This window comes from Capra hircus (assembly GCF_001704415.2).
Source record: "Capra hircus breed San Clemente chromosome X unlocalized genomic scaffold, ASM170441v1, whole genome shotgun sequence".
In the NCBI taxonomy this organism is placed as follows: domain Eukaryota; kingdom Metazoa; phylum Chordata; class Mammalia; order Artiodactyla; family Bovidae; genus Capra; species Capra hircus.
Window position 1 is genome coordinate 2,205,189 of NW_017189516.1, and position 8,283 is coordinate 2,213,471.

Sequence of the window (8,283 nt, forward strand, 5' to 3'; positions counted from 1 at the left end):
AATACATGGGAAAACGATGGAAACTTTATTTTCTTGGGCTCCAAAATCACTGCAGATGGTCACTGAAGCCATGAAATTAAAAGATGCTTTCTCCTAGGAAGAAAAGCTGTGATCAACCTAGACAGCATATTAAAAAGAAGAGACATTACTTTGCCGACAAAAGTCTATCTAGTCAAAGCTATGGTTTTTCCTGTAGTCATGTATGAATGTGAGAACTGGACCATAAAAAAAAATCTGAGCTTGAAGTCAGGCAGGTCGATTCCTCTGTGGGAGAGGGCAACGGTGGGATGATTTGGGGGTATGACATTGAAACATGTATAATATCATATATGAAACGAATAGCCAGTCCAGGTTTGATGCATGATACTGGATGCTTGGGGCTGGTGCACTGAAACGACTCAGAGGGATGGTACACAGAGGGAGGAGGGAGGGGGGTTCAGGATGGGGAACAGGTGTATACCTGTGGTGGATTCATGTTGATGTATTGTAAAACCAATACAATATTGTAAAGTAATTAACCTCCAATTAAAACAAATAAATTTTTTAAAAAATCTGAGCCCTGAAGAACTAATACTTTTGAACTATGGTGTTGGAGAAGACTCTTGAAAGTCCCTTGGACTGCAAGGAAATCAAACCAGTCAGTCCTAAGGGAAATCAGTCCTGAATATTCATTGGAAGGACTGATGCTGAAGCTGAAACTCCAACACTTTGGCCACCTGATGTGAAGAACTGACTCATTGGAAAAGACCCTGATGGTAGGAAAGATTGAAACAGAAGGAGAAGGGGATGACAGAGGATGAGATGGTTGCATGGCAGCACCGACTTGATAGACTTGAGTTTGAGCAAGCTCTGGGTGTTGATGATGGATAGGAAAGCCTGGTGTACAGCAGTCCATGGAGTCACAAAGAGTCAGACATGACTGAGTGACTGAAGTGAACTGAATACTAAACTTTGTTTGGATGGTGAAAATGCAGACTAGGCCTAAGCTACACAAAACAAAGACTGTTTGTACACAATTTGCTAGATTGTGGGGATGATGTGTCAGGCTTCAAGTTGCAAGATATCAAATAATAAATAGCTTGATCTAATACTGTCTCAAACTAGATATGCTGCTGCTAAGTCGCTTCAGTCGTGTTCGACTCTGTGCGACCCCATAGACGGCAGCCCATTAGGCTCCCCCGTCCCTGGGATTCTCCAGGCAAGAACACTGGAGTGGGTTGCCATTTACTTCTGCAATGGATGAAAGTGAAAAATGAAAGTGAAGTCGCTCAGTCGTGTCCGACTCTGTGCGACCCTATGGACTGCAGGCTATCAGGCTCCTCTGCCCATGGGATTTTCCAGGCAAGAATACTGGAGTGGGTTGCCATTGTCTTCTCTGCAAACTAGATATAAGACACTCCAAATAGTTAATTATTCAGCACAAAATATATTTTAAGTCTTAATGTGGGTAATACAAACTCCATTCATAGATGAAAGAAATAAGATCAGCATTATGCAAAATTAATTTTCTTTTTAGTTTGCCCATTCCTAAACATTGTTATATATTACTCTGAACAAATTTGTGTTTATAAGAAACTTCTCTGTGAGTAGAACTCAGAGAATTGCATTGGAAACATATACACAATGGAGTATTACTCAGCCATTAAAAAGAATACATTTGAATCAGTTCTAATGAGGTAGATGAAACTGGAGCTGATTATACAGAGTGATTTAAGCCAGAAAGAAAAACACCAATACAGTATACTAATGCATAAATATAAAATTTATAAAGATGGCAATGATAACCCTGTATGCGAGACAACAAAAGAGACACAGATGTACAGAACAGTCTTTTGGACTCTGTGGGAGAGGGAGAGGGTGGGATGATTTGGGAGAATGACATTGAAACATGTTTCATATATCATATATGAAACGAATCGCCAGTCCAGGTTCGATGCATGATACTGGATGCTTGGGGCTTGTGCACTGAGACGACCCAGAGGGATGGCATGTGGAGGGAGGAGGAAGGGGGGTTCAGGATGGGTAACACATGTATACCTGTGGCAGATTCGTGTTGATGTATGGGAAAACCAATGCAATATTGTAAAGTAATTAACCTCCAATTAAAATAAATAAATTTATATTTTAAAAAAATTAAAAAAAGAAATAACAGGAATCCAGATCAGAAAAGAAGAAATACATCTCTCACTGTTTGCAGATGACATGATACTGTACATAGGAAACCCTAAAGATAGCATCAGAAAATTGCTAGAGCTAATGAGTGAGTTTAGCAAAGTTGAAGGATACAAAATCAATACACAGAAATCACTTGCATTTCTATATACTAGCAATGACAAATCAGAAAGAGGAATTAAGGAATCAATCCCATTCCCCATTGCTACAAAAATAATTAAATATCTAAGAATAAATCAACTAAGGAGACAAAAGAATTGTACACAGAAAATTATAAGGCAATAATGAAAGAAATCAAAGATGACATAAACAGATGGAGAGATATTCCATGTTCCTGGGTAGGAAGAATTAATATAGTGAAAATGACTATGTTACCAATTACAGTCTACAGATTCAATGTGATCCCTGTCAAATTACCAATGGTGTTTTTCACAGAACTAGAACAAAAATTCTCACCATTTATATGGAAACACAAAAGAACCTGAATAGCCAAAACAGTCTTGATAAAGAAGAATGGAGCTGGTGGAATCCACTTTCCTGACTTTATATTGTACTACAAAGCCACAGTCATCAAGACAGTATGGTACTGGCACAAAAATAGAAATATAGACCAATGGAAAAAAAAAGAAAGCATAGAAATAAACCCATGCACCTTATTTTTGACAAAGGAGGCAATGATATACAATGGGGCAAAGACAGCCTCTTCAATAAATCATGCTGGGAAAACTGTACAGCTATTTATAACATAATTAAATCTTCATAACATTATACACAAAGATAAACTCAAAATGGATTAGAGACCTAAATGCAAGACCAGAAACTAGCAAACTCTTAGAGGAAAACATAGGCAGAACACTTTCTGACATAAATGAAAGATCCTCTATGACACACCTCCTAGAGTAACAGAAATAAAAACAAAAATAAACAAGTGGGACCTGATAAAACTTAAAAGCTTTTGCACAGCAAAGGAAACTGTAAGCAAGGGTGAAAAGACAACCCTCAAAAGTGGAGGAAATAATAGCAAATGAAACAACTAACAAAGGATTAATTTTCAAAATATACAATCAGCTCATACAACTCAATGCCAGGAAAAAAAAAATCAAAAACTGGGAAAAAGGACTAAACAGACACTTCTCCAAAGATGCCATTGGCTAACAAATACATGAAAAGGTGCTCACCATTGCTCCTTACTGGAGAAATGCAAATTAAAACTACAATGCAGTATCATCTCACACCGGTCAAAATGGTCATAATCAAAAAGTCTACAAACAATAAATGCTAGAGAGGGTGTGGAGGAAAGGGAATGCTCTTGCAGTGTTGGTGGGAATGTAAATTGATACAGCCACTATGAAAGATGGTATGGACATTCCTTAAAAAACTATAAATAAAACCACCACAGGGCCCAGCAATCTTACTCCTAGGTGTATACCATAAGGAAACCAAAATTGAAAAAGACACATGTATTCCAATGTTCATTGCGGCACTATTTACAATAGCTAGAACATGGAATCAACCTAGAAGTCCATTGACAGATGAACGGATAAAGAAATTATGGTACATATACACAAAGGAATATGTCTTGGCCATAAAAAGGAAAGCATTTGAGTCAGTTCTAATGAGGTGGGTGAACCTAGAACCTATTATACAGAGTGAAGTAAGTCAGAGGAGAAAGATAAATATTGTATTGTAATGCATATATATGGAATCTAGAAAAATGGTACTGAAGAATTTATTTATAGGGCAGCAAATCAGCCCTGGGATTTCTTTGGAAGGAATGATGCTAAAGCTGAAACTCCAGTACTTTGGCCACCTCATGCAAAGAGTTGACTCATTGGAAAAGACTCTGATGTTGGGAGGGATTGAGGGCAGGAGGAGAAGGGGATGACAGAGGATGAGATGTCTAGATGGCATCATGGACACGATGGACGTGAATCTGAGTGAACTCCGGGAGTTGGTGATGGACAGGGAGGCCTGGCGTGCTGAGATTCATGGGGTCGCAAAGAGTCGGACACGACTGAGTGACTGAACTGAACTGAATGGAGAAACAGACATAGATAATAGAATTATGAACATGTAAGAGGAGAGGAGAGGGTGAGGTCTATGGAAAAACTAACATGGAAACTTACATTATCATATGTAAAATAGATAGCCAACAGGAATTTGCTGTATGGTACAGGAAACTCACACAGGGGTTCTGTATCAACCTAGATGTGTAGGGTGGGGAGGGAGGTTTAAAAGGGAGGGGACATATGTATACCTATGGTTGATTCATGTTGAGGTTTGACAGAAAACAAAATTTGTAAAGCAATTATCCTTCAATATAAAATAAATAATTAAAAAAAAAACAATACAAAAAGGCCTACTTCCTTGTCTTATAGATTCTGTGTTAGGAGCAGGATTCAGGGTCGGTACATATTTAGGGGTAACTGAAGACCACTACTGTATTCTTGCCTTGAAAATTCCATGAACAGTATGAAAATGCAAATAATTATGACACTGAAAGATGAACTTCCCAGGTCAGTAGGTGCCCGATGTGCTAATGAAGAAGGGTAGAGAAATAACTACAGACAGAAAGAAGAGAGAGAGCCAAAGTTAAAACACTGCCCAGTTGTGGATGTGACTGATTATGGAAGTAAAGTCTGATGCTGTATAGAACAGTTTTGCACACAAACCTGGAATGTTAGGTTCATGAATCAACGTAAATTGGAAGTGGTCAAACAGGAGATAGCAAGAGTGAACATCAACAATTTAGGAATAAGTTCAGTTCAGTTCAGTCGCTCAGTCATGTGCCACTGCAATCCCATACACTGCAGCACGCAAGGCCTCCCTGTCCATCACCAACTCCTGGAGTTTACTCAAACTCATGTCCATTGAGTTGGTGATGCCATCCAACCATCTCATCCTCTGGTGTCCCCTTCTTCTCCCTCCTTCAATCTTTCCCAGTATCAAGGTATTTTCAAATAAGTCAGCTCTTCCCATTAGGTGGCCAAAGTATTGGAGTTTCAGCTTCAACATCAGTCCTTCCAATGAATATTCAGGACTGATTTCCTTTAGGATGGAGTGGTTGTATCTCCTTGCAGTCCGAAGGACTCTCAAGAGTCTTCTCCAGTGAACTAAAATTGACCAAAATGGGTGAAATTAATTCAGATGACTATTCTACCTACTACTGTGGGCAAGAATCCCTTAGAAGAAATCAAGTAGCCCTCATAGTCAAAAAAAGAGTCCAAAATGCAGTACTTGTGTGTGATCTCAAAAATGTCAGAATGATCTTTGTTCATTGCCAAGGCAAACCATTCAATATAAGAGTAATTCAAGTCTATGGCCTAATCACTAATGCTGAAGAAGCTGAAGTTGAATGGTTCTATAAAGACCTCCAAGACATCTATGACGATCTACAAGAAATATTAGAACTAACACCAAAAAAAACTTGTCCTTTTCATCATCAAGGACTGAAATGCGCAAGTAGGAAGTCAAGAGATACCTAGAGTAACAGGCAAGTTTGGCCTTGGAGTACAAAAAGAAGCAGGGCAAGGTCTAACAGAGTTTTCCAAGAGAACACACTGGTCATAGCAAACACCCTCTTCCAACAACACAACAGAAGACTGTACACATGGACATCACCAGACAGTCAATACCAAAATCAGATTGATTATATTCTTTGCACCCAAGGATGGAGAAGCTCTATACAGTCAGCAAAAACAAGACTGGGAGCTGACTGTGGCTCAGTTCATGAACTCCATATTGCCAAATTCAGGCTTACATTGAAGAAAGTAGAGAAAACCACTATACCATTCAAGCATGACCTAAATCAAATGCCTTATGATTATACTTTGAAATTGACAAATAGATTCAAGGGATTAGATCTGATAGACAGAGTGCCTGAAGAACAATGGACAGAGATTCTTGACATTGTATAGGAGGCAGTGATCAAGACCATCTCCAAGAAAAAGAAATGCAAAAAGGCAAAATAGTTGTCTGAGAAGGCCTTACAAATAGTGGAGAAAAGAGAAGCTACAGGCAAAGGAGAAAAGGAAAGATATGCCCATCTGAATGCAGAGTTTCAAAGAATAGCAAGGAGAGATAAGAAAGCCTTCTTCAGTGATCAATGCAAAGAAATAGAGGAAAACAATAGAACGGGAAGGCTAGTGATCTCTTTAAAAGAATTAGAGATACCAAGGGAACATTTCATGCAAAGATGGGCACAATAAAGGACAGAAGGTATGGACCTAACAGAAGCAGAAGATACTAAGAAGATGTGGCAAGAATACACAGAAGAACTACACAGAAAAGACCTTCATGACCCAGATACCCACGATGGTGTGATCACTCACCAAGAGCCGGGCATCCTGGAGTCTGAAGTCAAGTGAGTGTTAAGAAACACTCGAAATAGAGCTCGTGGAGGTGATGAAATTCCAGCTGAGTTACTTCAAGTCCTAAAAGAAGATACTGTTAAAGTGCTGCACTCCGTATGCCAACAAATTTGGATAAGTCAGCAATGGCCACAGGACTCGATGGGGTCAGTTTTCATTCCAATCTGCAAAAAAGGCAATGTCGAATTTTCAAACTATGGCACAATTTTACTCTTCTCACATACTAGCAAAATAATGCTCAAAATTCTCCAAGCCAGGCTTCTATAGTACATGAACTGTGAACTTCCAGATGTTCAAGCTGGGTTTAGAAAAGGCAGAGGAACCAGAGATCAAATTTCTGATATTCAGTGGATCATTGAAAAAGCAAAAGACTTCCAAAAAAAACATCTACTTCTGCTTTATTGACTATGCCAAGCCTTTGACTGTGTGGATCACAATAAACTATGGAAAAGTCTTAAAGTGTTGGGAATACCAGACCACCTTACCTGCCTCCTGAGAAATCTGTATGCAGGTCAAGAAGCAACAGTTAGAATTGGACATGGAAAAACAGATTGGTCAAAATTGGGAAAGGAGTATGTCAAGGCTGTATATTGTCACCCTGCTTCTTTAACCTATATGGAGAGTAGATCATGCGACATTCTGGGCTGGATGAAGCACAAGCTGGAATTAAGATTGCTGGGAGAAATATCAATAACCTCAGATATGCAGATGATACCACCCTTATGGCAGAAAGTGAAGAGGAACTAAGGAGCCACTTGATGAGAGTGGAAGAGGAGAGTGAAAAAGCTGGCTTAAATTTAAATTCAAAAAACTAAGTTCATGGCATCTGGTCCCATTACTTCATGGCAAGTAGATGAGGAAACAATGGAAGCAGTGCCAGACTTTATTTTCTTGTGCTCCAAAATCACTGTAGATGGTGACTGCAGTCATGGAAATAAAAGACACTTGCTCCTTGAAAGAAAAGCTATGACCCACCTAGACAGCATATAAAAAAGCAGAGACATTACTTTGCCAGCAAAAGTCTGTCTAGTCAAGTGTATGGTTTTTCCAGTAGTCACGTATGGATGTGAGAGTTGAACCATAAAGAAAGTTGAACTCCAAAAAATTGATGCTTTTGAATTGTGGTGTTGCAGAAGACTCTTGAGAGTTCCTTTGACTACCAGGAGATTAAACCAGTCAATCCCAAGGAAAATGTTTTGACTATTCATTGGAAGGACTGACGCTGAAGCTCCAATACTTTGGCCACCTGATGGGAGGAATTGACTAATTGGAAAAGACTCTGATGGTGGGAAAGATTGAAGGCAGGAAGAGAAGGGGACAACAGAGGATGAGATAGTTGGATGGCATCACTGACTCGATGGGCATGAATTTGAGCAAGCTCTGGGAGTTGGTGATGGACTGGGATCCCTGGTGTGCTATAGTCCATAGAGTTGCAAAGAGTTGAACACGACTAAGCAACTGAACTGACTGACTGACTGAAGACCTGTCAGAGCATGTAGGCCAGGGGCCATGTTTGTGTCCTCTTCCTATCTCACTACAACCTCACTACAACTCACAGGTTTTCTCCTAAAATTGAGTTTATACACTTATCTGGAGACTAATTCTTGTGACTCCCTCCCAAGGGATACCTCTAGATCACTTGGCTTTGGTGGCCAATGGGGCTTATGTTTGCATTTCCACAGAACAATATGCATTTGAACTCTTTTAAAGCTGCACATGAGGGTTTGGCTTCCAATCAGCA